General features: G+C 44.4%; 1 long non-coding RNA gene across 1 annotated transcript; it reads left to right on the top strand.

Moving 5' to 3' along the window:
- The first annotated feature begins 3,845 nt into the window (after nt 1-3,845).
- On the top strand, nt 3,846-10,816 carry LOC121144372. Its single transcript, XR_005881727.1, has 2 exons — nt 3,846-4,205; nt 10,501-10,816. It is a non-coding gene; the product is annotated as an uncharacterized LOC121144372 (long non-coding RNA).
- Nucleotides 10,817-13,925: the final 3,109 nt, after the last annotated feature.

Here is a 13,925-nt window from a genome sequence, read left to right as displayed (position 1 = left end):
CTGAAACTTTATGAGCCCGGCCTTCTTTACTTGCATTTCTCTCAACATTATCTCCCACGTTCCCACAACAACCCAATACGTTTCCAGCACTCAACGCTTTTCCCATCCCCAAACTCCCGAATCCTAACATAATCCTCCTCTAAAACAACGTGGTCAGATCCATCACAGCAAGACTTCACCCTGGTACCAATTCCTACCCTAGTTTGCTTCTCTGCTCCTGTGATAAAATATTGGCCCAAGCTGGCTCGGGGATAAAAGGGTTTGTTTCAGCTCTACTTCCACATCAGCCAAGCATCACCGAGGGAAAACAAGGCAGGAAGTCAAGGCAGGAACCTGGAGGCAGGAACTGAGGCAACAGTCATGAAGGAGCGCTGCTCCCTGGCTTGCTTCCTCTAGCTTGCTCAGCTACTTTTCTTACACAGGCCAGGCTCACCTGCCCAGAGACAGCACCGCCCATTGTGATGTGCACCTCCCCACACCAATCATTACTCAAGAAAACGCCGCAGAGATATGCCAACAGACCAATCTCACTGAAGTAATTCATCAACCGAGGCTCCCTCTTCCCCGGTGACTCTAGTTTGTGTCAAATTGACTCAATTTAACCATCATAATTCTCAAATTAATGAAATCATTAACTACCTGGTACTGGACTTTTCACTGGGGTGAAAATATTTTTTCTTTCAAGTGCCTGTTTTTATTGAAGCTTAACTCAACTAGAGAAACAAATAATAGATCCTTATTAAGGTTACACTTAGAACTAAGCACTTATAATTAGAAATATATGCAAGCATAAAATATATATAGCATATGTACTAGAAGCACATATATTCATGTATATATATATATAAGAAGCATATATCCACATATATAGTATACATACTAGAAGCATACACACACACATAGACTGTATATGTACTATAAACATATATAAGCTAGCTATTAAGAAGGGAAGAGAGAGTTCAAGCCTTAGTAATGGAGAAAGAGACAATCAGAGAAGGCCTTTGAGAAGAAATTATCTGAGCTGTATTTAGGAAATAGATGCCCAGGCACCCAAAGTAGAAGGGTCCCTCCACAGGTGCACCATATCCAAAGCCATAGGCACAAATGCTAAGTGAGCCAGCATGGGTAGAGGTATGACAAATGACTAAGACTCCCAAACTCTAACGTTCTGTAACCCTGACAATTTGCTCTGACTCATATGTTAATACATTGTTTTCATGGTGTTCTAATGAGGCCTTAATATGATCATGTTTGTCAAAGTGGGAACAAAGCATATCTGTACTCATGAGTTGAAATCCGATGTTAGTATGATCTAATTCCCGTCAGCATCACAGGTAAGCTGGCTATTCACTTGATTCTCTACAAATCTCCATGGCCACGCCCCTGTAGTGCTCTTTGCCATGATCTCCGTGAGGAGGCTATGATTTTATACTTGAGTAAAATAATGTTTTGACTTGCTTTCTAGATGGTGCAGATATATAACGTGCACCAGCCTGCCTGGTCATTAAAGCACATAACAGGTAATGTGCATAGATCCCATGATAACCCCACACGAACTGCATGCCTCCTGATGCTCATGCTGTTGTGTTGGGTCCTCCCAAGATACGAAGTTGGCCACAGGACCCTTCAACCTAGAGTATACAGCAGCAATGTTTAGCCCTTACAAACTCTGGTAGCCTCCTCGGTAGTGATCATGTGACCCTTGTATTAACATGTGGTTTCTAGCTTAGAGGCTTGAGAGGCAGCACGGACAGAATTAAGTCACATAGAAGTTGTTAGGGATACATGCCTTGACACTCCATGCGAAACTTCAAGGCACAGCCATCCCAGGCTCCCATCTGAGCCTGGTTGTCTCTCCTCCCTCCAAAGCACATGAGCTCTCAGGGAACCTGCCTTGGATTTTCCTGCTACAGCTACCAGGTGACTATGAGGAAGCAGTGGAGTCATCCAGCACCCTGATAGGCAGACAAATGGGGGAAGGGGCCATAACTAAACGGGATGGCATACTTCCGGCTTCTTAACTTCACCAAGACAAAGACTGGGACTTCCCTTCTCTCCAGGTGGACTCCTTCCAGCTGACCTGCCTGGATGGTCCTAGGCAGGCTCTGGACATGAGCTGGGGGGTCAATCAGCTCACTCTTCTGTGTATAAGCTGAGCAATCCTAAGGGAGGCCACTAAAACACTAAAGAATCCAGTCCTCCAGGGAGAAATGAACTTGGATTTCCAAATCTCCTCCCCACTTGTGGATAGTCTGTCTGTTTCTTTGTGATGTGTGTGTGTGTGTGTGTGTGTGCATGTGCATGCGCGCACCCGTATTCCTGTGCGTTTGAGAAAGCTTGTTTGCTTGCTGTGACTGCAATCTTTCTCTTGCCTTTTCACTCCTTAAATCAGCAGAGAAAACTGACCCACTCCAAGAAGATCGCCTAGACAGTAGCATTCTTGGGGGCGTATCCTCCAAGATTTCCTTCGAGGATCAAGGGCCCATTAAGGTCATATGCACCAAACCAAGCCATGAAAGGGAGGGAGAAAGACGCCATTGATTGTCCAGGGCTTCTTTCATCCTAAAATAGGGGAATCCTCTTCGCCAAGATGAGTGTGACTGGCGATGTTGTTTCGCCCCTTTCTCTGACAGGGAGGGACACTTTTTGAAAGATTTTACCTCCAATGCTTTGTATCACAGACCAAGATATACCCCCCTCCCCGCAAGATGGTTTTGGCCAAATTTCCATGCTGGCAACCACTCCTCGAATGAAGTCGAAAATCTCTTATCTGACTCCAGGGAGACTTCGTGACCTTTACTCCCGTGAGATTTAAGTCTTCACCCTTATCCTGCTAATTATAGTCTTCTCTAACTAGCAGCAGGAGTCTGTCAGTCTCTTATCGTCCCTCTGTCCGCTTATCTCGCTGAACTAAACCAGAACGGGGCCATTAGCAAAGCAGGTAAAAATATACAAGAGTTCTTTAAGCAGATTAAGCCGCTTGGTAGTGTAAATGCCATGTGCCACCCCTACTAGAGGCTGGTTAATAGAGATTAACTACCTCCCCCTACTGGCCTGAATTTGGCATGACCTGAGAAGAATGCTGGGAAACGCCTTGGGGGACTTAGGGAGCTGATCTAGAGAAAATCTTCCGAAGGAGGATCTCTGTAGCGCCCTCTACTGGATTTCACAACAAGGAGGACTGTTCAGGGGAAACCCTGTGTCTTTATTGCCCGTGCTTGGCAGAAGTGGACAACTTTCCTTAGAGATCCGTGGACAGACAGCATTAGTTTGGAAGCAGCCGGAGAGCATTGGTTTCTTTTTGTGTGTATATTCTGCCTTTTCCTTGTAACCTTTTGGGACCCAATGGGGAACTAGGCATGGAAGCAGGGAGATTCATGGTTGGAGAAGTTTCTCCCTGATTTGTTTCTCTGTGGACATCACACACCTTCCCCATTTCCCTTGGCTAGCTGGGGACTTTCAGAACTGGCCTGGAGGCCATTGCCTTATTTTTGCTTAATTATGTGTTCAGGCTATTGTTTGAGACGCACCAGGGCCCCCCCCCCCCACACCCATGAGTGATGATCACTTTAACATGCATCACTCAAACTGTTTCCCCTCCCTCCTCTCCTCCCGCCCCTCCACATCACCTCCCCCATCCCCTTCTCAGTAAGGGTAAGGCCTCCCATGGGGAGTCAACAAAGCCTGGCACACTAAGTTGGGGCAGGATCAAGCCCCTCCCCCTACATCGAGGCTAAGCAAGGCATTCCGCCATAGGGAATGGGCTCCAAAAAGCCAGTTCATGCACCAGGGACACATCCTGGTCCTAAGCCAGGAGACCCACAAACAGAGCAGGATACACAGCTATCACCCACATGCAGAGGGCCTCGTTCAGTTCCACGCAGGATTCCCAACTGGCTGTCTAGAGTCGTGAGCTCCCTCGAGTTCCGGTCAGCTGACTCAGTGGGTTTCCGCCTTATGGCACAAGAGAACGTTAAGCCGTTATACAACCTTCCGGAAAAAAAGAAAATTTCTCTTGCAGACTGACAGACTCTTCTCAGACTCTTGCTTGTTTATGGATAAAGTCAGAAGAGAACCGATGTATTTTCAGGAATTGGTGGGGGAGCATCAGAGATCTCTAGTGTACAAGGGAAAACAACAGGGACCACAAGCATGGGCAAGCTTGAAATGTTCCCACTCGGGGACCTGTTCTCAGGAAGGCTAAGGTAAAACTCCTCACGTACTCCCAGTTATCCCATACACTCCAAGAAGAGAAAGAAGGACTCATCCTTTTCCTCAAATAAGTACAAGGATCCACCGACCTAGGATCAGGATCACAGGGACAGGTACCTCTGAGAGACAAACTCCTGACCCAGTCAGACCCAGACATTCTAAAAGCTGGTCCAAAGCATTGGGCACATTTGTCCAGGCTGGATCCCTACTTTTATAACCAGGACCAGGAAAAATAATGAAAAAGGACAATGGGGAATTAATGGCCACAGAGGGCCAACCTGATAAGGGTTTTGCTCTAAGGAATATAGCTTAAGCCTAGCAATTGATTGCTTTGTGGATGGACTTCTCCCATCCACATGAATCCCTTGCGGTTCCCCTCAGAAACCAGCACCTCCCTTAGAGCCCTGCATATTTTCTAGGGGGAATCATTAGAAGAATTGGTGACTCTAGAACCAATCAAGTTCCAGGTCATCACCTTCTCCACAACTATCCTCCTGTATCGTTTCCCATTATGCCCATCAATCTAGAGGATTCCCAGGCAATTTTGACTGTAGAGGGCTGTCTTGATTAGGGCTTCTATTGCTGAAAATAGACACCATGAGCACAGTGACTCTTATAAAGGAAAACATTTAATTGGGGTGGCTTACGGTTTCGGAAGTTTAGTCCATTATCATTATGGCGGGAAGCATGGCAGCGTGCAGGAGGACATGTTACTGGAGAAACAGCTGAGAGCTCTACATCTTGATTGGTAGGAAACAGGAAGTAAGGTCCAACAGTGAGTGTAGCTTGATCATAGGAGACCTCAAGGACCACCCCCAAAGTGACACAGTTCCTTCAACAAGGCCACACCTACTCCACAAGGACACATCTCCTAAGAGTGGCACTCCCTATGGGCCAAACATTCAAACACATGAGTCTATGGGGGTCATATCCATTAAAACCACCACACGGACCATGTGACCCTTATGATTGATTTGAGGGCATGGTTCCTGGCATTGTCTTCTGCCCCTGGTCCCAGATCTCAAAGAACCACAGCCATTCAAGGCTTATTGGGTCAGTCCCTAAAACGTTCCTTTGCTCACTTTAAAATGTTGCTTGCTTGTTCCTGGAGGAACTTCCACTTCTGCTATTCTCTTAAATAGTTCCCAGACCCCTCTGTTGAGAAAAGACCCCTTATCAAAGCTCAAAGCCAAATGCTTCTTCGTCCAGGGCGGCACTGAGGTTTCCTCTAATAAAAAGCCATGTTAAGGCCTCAATCCAGACAAATGGCAACATGATAGGGAGGTCTAAAACAACCAGTCCTATGGTCATACATCAGAAACAATATCCCCTTAAGCCTCAATCAGTCAGGGACCAGTCCACATCATTCAAGGACTAAAGAAACAAGGATTATTGGTTGAATGCTCTAGTCCATACAACAGTTATGTTCTTGGGGTTAGCAAGGACCCCAACAAATGAAGGTTAGTCTCAGACCTCAGTGTGATTAATGGCATGTTGATCCCACTCTACCCAGTAGTTCCTAGTCTGTGTACTCTTCCCACTCAGGATCCCCCAACACTATCTCAAAGACAGTTCTTTTGTGTTCTGCTCCACCAAACACACAGCTTTGAAGACGGGGTTTAAACCCTGGCAAGGCAAGATGCCACTACACAGCTTCTCTTTGCTTTTTAAGACCCCCCTCCTGTAGTAGAGTGGACAAGACACCTGGACTGCTCTCCCACCAGGGTTTAGAGACATTTCTATTTGTTTGGCAGAGCTCTTCCTCAAGATTTGATGGCATGGATTCACCCAGTGATCATCCCTATTCAATATGTGGGCGATGTCTTATGTAGACCAACAGCAGAAATCATTTCCGAGGAAGCACAGAATTCTTCCTTGATTTCCGGGCTGGCAGGGACTGCAGGGTGTCTTATGAAAAAGCCCAAGTATGCAAAATCTACTTGGGTCTTGTCTTGTTAAAAGGAACCAGATCTTTAGGGCTGCAAGAGTCCCATCCATTTTGACCTTCAGGCTCCCCTAAACACTTCAACAGATGAGAGCATTTCGGGAAGTTAGAGGGTATTGTATAATTTGGAACTGCTTACACAGAGTTAGTTACACCTATGTGTTGAGTGCTGAATGAAGGTCAGACTCAGGGACTCATGGAGGTTAAAAGGACTCCCAAGTCCAAACAAGCTTTCCTAGAACTTAAAAGGTGGTTAACCCCTGTCTTGGGCCTGCCCATCCAGCCCAAGTTCCACAGGTGTGTATGTAACTGAGTAATGACACAATTCACAGGTGTTTTCCTACAGCCCGCAGGTCACCTAAGGAAGGAATTAGGCCAGGGAGCAAAGAGATGGATGACCTGGATGTTGCTGCTGCTAGACTCTGAACCCTGAGTAGCAAAAGTTTATGCTTGGGCGCCCTCTCATGGTCCACACGCTCCATGACACAGAGGTTGTACTAAATTCAAAGGAAAATCTGTGGTTGACTGACAGCAGGTTACCCAAGTATCAGGGATTTCTCCCAAGACCTGAATCCAGCTATCTGTCAGAGGAAGGGAAGGAAGGCTCTCCACTCCTCTGGAGACGTCTTCATGAAAAGCTACACATCCCATCCTGATATCTCAGGTCAGCCCTCAGAAAACCCTGATCTGGTCTTTTATACAGATGGGAGTCTCTATAAAAGAAGACATCCATTATGCAGGATATGCAAGAGTCACTAACTTTCATGTTTTCGCCTCAGGGCCAATACCTGAAAACTCCAGTGCCTAGCTAGCAGAGCTGATGGCTCCCACTCAAGCCTTGGAACTGCTGCAGGAAACAAGAGTCAGTGTCTGTACAGACCCCACTTGTATTGACTCCCATCCTCCACGGCCATGCGGCCATAGGGAAAGAAAGAGACCACCTCACTGTAGCTTAGACTCCACAAGCATTTCCCAAGCATTCCCAAGCTTCCATATGGACTCGTTTTGCTCACTCAGGTGTCTGGGTTCTACTGTCATGGGCACCAGAGGGGATGACTCGGTGGCAAAGGGAAAAAAATGATAGTTAACTTTGAAGCCAAGAGGGCTTCCTTGGAGTGCTTCATTCTCTGGGTGGAATAATTGCTTCATCTCAAGAAACCCAAATATTCTTTAGATAAAGTGGCCTTTGCCTCTAAGATCAGATATGACCAACCCCCTGAAGATGGTGGCTAACACCTAATGACAAACTGTCATTACCAAAGGTCCTACAATGGAACATCTTAAAATTCCTATATCAGATGCATTTCTTGGATGAGAAGAACATCATTGTCTTGGTATTTTCACAGCACGGAGCTTAAAAGAAACTATCTAACCAGTGTTACAGTGACATAGCAGAAAATCATCCCCCTCCTTCAATAGGCATCTTTAGTCTCTAGGCACTCAGAAGCAGGTCATTTACCCTGGACTAGCAGCTGGATTTCACTCACATGGCTAGTCAATCCAGTTCCAAGAACCTTCTAGTTTGGGTAGACACTTCTACTGGATGGACAACAGCTTTCCTGGGGAAACAGAGCCACAGAAATGATCAGGGTGTTTCTCTCTGGAAAAATTTCCTCTGGAAGGTTGGAAAAGCTAAGGATGTGTTATGACACACTTAAAGAAACCGGTTCCAGGTTCTGGCTATTACAAATAATGCTGCTATGAACATAATGGAACAAACATCCTTGTAGTACGAATGGGCATCTTTTGGGTATATGCTTAAGAGTGGAATTGCTGGGTCTTGTGGTAGACTGATTCCAATTTTCCTGAGGATCTGCCATACTGATTTCCAAAGTGGCTGTATGAGTTTGCACTCTCACTAGCAGTGGAGGAGTGTTCCCCTTCCTCCACATCCTCTCCAGCATAAACTGTCATTGGTGTTTTTGATTTTAGCCATTCTGACAGGAGTAAGATGGTATCTCAGGGTTGTTTTGATTTGCATTTCCCTGATGGCTAAGGATGTTGACCACTTTCTTAAGTGTCTCTCAGCCATTTTAGATTCCTCTATTGAGAATTCTCTATTTAGTTCTGTACCCCACCTTTTTTATGTTTTGTTTTTTCTCTTCCTTTTTAAAATTTAAGTTAGAAACAAGCTTGTTTCACATGTCAATCCCAGCTCCCTCTCCCTCCTCTCCTTCCCCTTCCTCCCTACCAGACTCCTCAGTCCCCCACTCAATCTCCACTACGATCCCCAGGGAGGGTGAGGCCCTCCTTGGAGGATCTCCAGAATCTGTCATTTCATCCAGGGAGGGCCTAGGCCCTCCCACAAGAGTCCAGGCTGAGACTCTTTGTGGAATGGACATTCAAAGTCTATTTGCATGCCAGGGATAGACACTACCCAAGGCCCTATAGATTACCTAGGCCACCTCACTGACAAATACATTCAGGGGGTCTGGGTCAGTCCCATGCTGTCCACCCAGCCATCAATCTGGGGTCCAAGAGCTCCCCCTTGTTCAGGTCAACCGTTTCTATGGTACCCCACTTTGCAATTGAATCTTTTGGTGTTTTGGTAACTAGCTTTTTGAGTTCTTTGTATATTTTGGAAATCAACCTCTGTTAGATACGAGGTTGGTGAATATCTTTTTCCATTCTGTGGACTGTCATTTTGTCTTGTTGACTGTGTCCTTTGCCTTACAGAAGCTTCTCAGTTTCAGGAGGTCCCATTTATTAATTGTGGATCTCAGTGTCTGTGCTACTGGTGTTATATTCTGGAAGCAGTGTCCTGTACCAATTAGTTCAAGGGTAGCTCCTACTTTCTCTTCTAAGAGGTTCAGTGTGGCTGGATTTATGTTGAGGTCTTTGATCCAACTGAACTTAAGTTTTGTGCGTCGTGATAGATATGGATCTATCTGCAGTCTTCCACATGGCAGCATCCAGTTATGCCAGCACCATTTGTTGAAGATGCTTTTTTTTCCATTGTATAATTTTAGTTTCTTTGTCAAAAATTTGATTTAAATAATAAAGAAACTAGTTCAAGAAACCCAGTATCTGTGGGTTAGACTATTGCCTCGACCCTTCTCAAGCTTAGAAATACACTTATTCTTCAAGGTCTCATTATTTTAGAGGTCTGCATGGCTGGCCTTTCTCCACATGACTTTGTACTGGATCTTGAAACAGTCAGATTTGTGGTTCATATCACCCAGTTGGCAATATTTTACCAGATTTTGTCAGGACTTCAGGCTGGACTTACCAGGGAAGAACAAAAAAGATTCCCCTTTTCTGTCCTGGGGAATTAGTGCCAGTCAAGGTGCCGGATCCTTGCCTATCCATGGGATGAGACTTGTGACTTTATCACATCGTGTGTCAACCTGTGTACTGCTACCTTCTCCCCTGAAGTTATAGCTGACCCTACAGAAACTGGAAAATCCAGTTAAACCTGTCAGAACCTCAGGTGGCTTTTCAAACACAGGTGTTATACAAACCCAAAGAGGGCCCCTTGATGGAGCCATTCTGCTGAGGCATTGTAGTTTTCTGACTCTGCATAGTTATGCCTTTGCTTACCAAGTGTGCACCAACATACTCACTGGTGAAATTCCCCTCAATAATAAACTTTCTTGTAGTTCAGAAAGAACCTCTTATAATCCAAGCCCTCTCCCCAATCATGGCCCCAGAATTCTGATTTCATTGCCCCAAGCTACAGGGAAGTAGCTGATGGAAGTGATGCTTATAACATCATGGATTCCGGTGCTATTGCGGGATGTATTCCAATAAAAATCCCTACTGAGAGGCACCTACAGGTTTTCAGCCCTACTCCTCACTCTTACCTGCGTGAGTATGGGGACGATTGTTACTCTGAAATGAAACAGTAGAACCCTAGACCTTTACAAAGAATCCTTCTCAGGAATTCTTTCCTATCTTAGCCTTGACAGCAACAAGACCACTCCATTTAATCTCGTCTGGGATGGTACCCATTTTAAAGACCAAAACTGTTACTGCCAATACAATGAATACTGCCCCCATTCCCACGTCAGGGATGGCTAACTGGTTATAAGCTTCATTCCTGGTCAAGAACCTGATCAGTTACATAAGGGTCATTGTAATATAGAGCACTGTCCTAAGAGCTCCCTGCTTGTACTTGTGGGACGAGTGGGACAGCCTTCTTCACAATGCATAACTCACAGTGGACGATGATGGTGAAGATATCATTAACCTCATTGATTCTTGTAACAAACAAAAAGGGTTCTTTGGGTGGTTTCCTTGCTTGTACTCTTCCTCTAATAAAGGAAAAACTGCTCCAACTGTTTTGCTTTTAGCAGAAGTGACATATTAAAACAGTAGTTATAATCTCATTTTCTGTGTTACAGATGCTACCTCACCCATGTAGTGTACACCAAGGGACACGATGTCATCGGATGGTTGTCCTTCATCTCTGGAGCTCTGTTATCTACCAAGTTCAACCTTGGCTTCTTATGTATTCCTCTTCTGAGCACTGTGACTGCTGTCTGTCTCCATGCTGCTCATGTTGTCAGCAGGAAATAGCCAGAGATACTGTTGTGACAGTCCCTAAATAGCACTTAAAGTGACCTTGGTGTGGTGTGTGTGAGAAAATTCAGGGGTCAGATAACACTTGAGGTTGTTGGAGTAGGAATAAGAGGTCATAAATAAACCACAAAATGGCAACGTCTAGCTTCTTACTCGCTGGGGTGGGCTCCCCTGACCCCCGTGAGTCCCTTCTGCATAAATGATACATGGAACAACCACCCTTAAGACCTGTGAATGGAGTCATTAAGTGCAATCATGGAGCTTTCTTTGTTCAGAAAAACTCAAGCTGAACTTTTAAGGCGTAAAACCCTACATTCTATGTGTGGTGAGTCCCTGTTGGTTTTTAGTGTTACAGAACATAAGTAAAGCAAGTTTGGAGTTAGGAAAAGCTTATTGTATCCTGTTTGTAGGCCACTTTTACATTGGCTTTTTGTCAAAGCCATTAATTTGACTTAAAAATTCTTTCATTACTATGTCCATTACTTTGGAACTTTGGCAAAATCAGGGCGTTTCTGTGGCATTCTACTGTCTAGTCCACCGCTGGAAAAGTGAGGTAAGAGATATGAAGTAGACCTCATGGATACACATCCTGTTTATGGACTTAGTGACCCGTGGGTCATAGACTCTTAAAGACCAAGCCAATGACCTTCTTCCTCTGTGCAAAGCTCTGAGCCCAAGCCCATGGGACATTCAGAAGGAGCTACTCTGTGCTCTCTGTCTCCAGCAAACATAAAGATTACCATTTTATATGACAGTGGGGTTAGAGTTGTGTTTATTTATTTTTTCCTTATTATTAAAATTTCCATGAAGGATATGAATTCTTTTGCAATATAAAAAAAAACAAAAGTTATTTTTGAATGTGAGAAATCTTGAAATCATTTGGCCTTCCTTTTATATTAAGCAAGAAATGTATCCGCCAGTATTTTTATATATATTTTATTTTTAAATTTAAATTAGAAACAAGGTTGCTTCACATGTCAATTCCAGGTCCCTCTCCCTTTCCCTTCCCTCCTCCTATGCCCTTCCACCAACCCCCCCCAATATCCCTTCATTTTCCCAGGGAGGGTGAGGCCCTCCATGGGGGTGTTCATAGTCTGTCATTTCATCCAGGGCAGGGCCTAGACCCTCCCCCAAGAGTCCAGGGTGAGCGTGCATCTCTCATTATTGGATGGGATCCCAAAGTCCATTTGTATACCTGGGATAAATACTGATCTACTACCCAAGGCTCAATAGATTACCTAGGTCTCCTCACTGACACCCATATTCAGGGGGTCTTGATCAGCCCCATGCTGGATTCCCAGGCATCAGCCTGGGATTCAAGAGCTAACCCTTGTCAGGTCAGCTGTTTCTAGGGGTTAAACCAGCCCAGTGTTAACCCCTTTGGTCATCAATCCTCCCTCTCTGTCACTGGATTTCTTGAGTTCAGCTCAGTGCTTAGCCTTGGGAGTCTGCCTCTTCTTCCATCATCCACTGAATGAAGGTTCTGTTTCCCAGACTCTCTGGCCATGGGATTGTAGGCTGGCATTCCCCAGATCTATGTCTAAAATCCATATATGAGAGAGTACATGCCATGTTTCTGTTTTTTGTGACATCCTCCAGTATTTATAACTGGATTGCCATTGTAACAGTGTGGTTTAAGGATCCCTGAACATATCAAGGAATGAAAACTTAGTTATAACCCTAGTTACAACATAGACACTCCTCTTTGCAAACAGACCCTCTCCCCCTGATTCACACAGAAAGAGACTTAGCCCCTTATCAGTTGTTTTCACAGATAGAATTTGTGCTGTGAAGAGACTGCTTGACTTAAGATGAAAGTCCTGTCACCCTTTCGGGACACTCCTTTGTCAGATATTCCTACTTTCTGTTGAATTTTATGATCTCAGTTTCCAAGCTTCCTCCCCAAAAGGCAGGTACTTGAGAGTTTGGGCCACGCAAAGAGATAATGGCTTCAAATGAGTTAATAGTACCCATTAAAAAATAATCTGCCTAAAATGACTTTGTATTCTATAGAATTTTTCTTTTTCATCATTATTTGCCAAAATAGAGAAGAATATTCTTTATAACACTGAAGGGAATGTCAGCAAGGATATTTACCTCTTCATGTCAGAGAACTAATTCATCAATGGAAATAAAATTTAATCAGGAAAATACTGCACTATTTTTATAAAAAAAATTGAATATCAAGTCCCATACAAGAACCCGAAGAAAAGGAAAGTAATGGATAAAATTTGTTCCTGAATTGTTGGAAAAGCATAGGATCCAAAGGACAAACGCCTTCTAAGAGAAAAAATATTTTTATTGAATTTTGGCTGCAATATAAAAAAATCGTAGAGGTAGAGAAGACCTTGTTTACCACACAGTCATCTAGACACTCAACTTAAAGACAAGAAACAAACATTCAAATCAAAGCATATTTACTTAAATATGCTTGGCATCTGTCAGTTATTTGAGAATTTTCCTTCTTCTCTGACAAAGTAAACAGTAAGAATTCATTCTTACTCAGCAGGAGACAAGTCATCAGGAGTAAGTGACTGATGGGGAAGCCCTTTGTATATGTCAATAAAGCACTGTTGGCCAATAGGGAAGCAAGATAGGTGGGACTAGGAGTTGAGGAGGATTCTGGCAAAGAGAGACACAGGCAGACATAATGTAGCCACCATAGAAGTAAGAGGTCCCTTTTCTCCGGTAAGAGAAATACTTAGACTAACAATTATGGGTTAAATACATAAGTCAGAGCTAGCCAGTAAGAAACAAGCACGGCCAACAGCTTCATAGTTAATATAGCATCCTGTGTGTTCATTTGGGACTGATGCGGTTCTGGAACAAGGCTAGTGGGAAGACTTCACTCTACAAGTGACAACCAACAATGTAAGGGCACCTTCCCATGAAGAGGAGCATTCAATCTCTTGGCTTTGTTATAACTAATGTCCCAACTATGCCTCTGTGGTCCAACTAGACCACTTCTCAGATAGATGCCCAAGGGGATCTAATTCAGCATCCTACGCAGACACTTCCATATCCATGTTTGTTGCTGTACTATTCCCAAGTGCTAAGACAAGGACCCAGTTCAGATGTCCACTAACAGATGCGTGAGTAAAGAAAACGTGCTGTCAATCTACCCATCTGTCCTTTTAGCCAACACGTGAATGCCATGTTGTGTGCACGTGTAACAAAAAAGCAGAAGGGGACTTGTGTGCTTGAAGAGGGGTAGCTGGAACACAAGGTACAATGATTTGTATGTGTG

Source organism: Mesocricetus auratus, unplaced genomic scaffold (genome assembly GCF_017639785.1).
Source record: "Mesocricetus auratus isolate SY011 unplaced genomic scaffold, BCM_Maur_2.0 Super-Scaffold_100015, whole genome shotgun sequence".
NCBI classification, from domain to species: domain Eukaryota; kingdom Metazoa; phylum Chordata; class Mammalia; order Rodentia; family Cricetidae; genus Mesocricetus; species Mesocricetus auratus.
The sequence above is the reverse complement of the archived record's forward strand: the minus strand, read 5'-3'. Positions and strand labels throughout refer to the sequence as shown.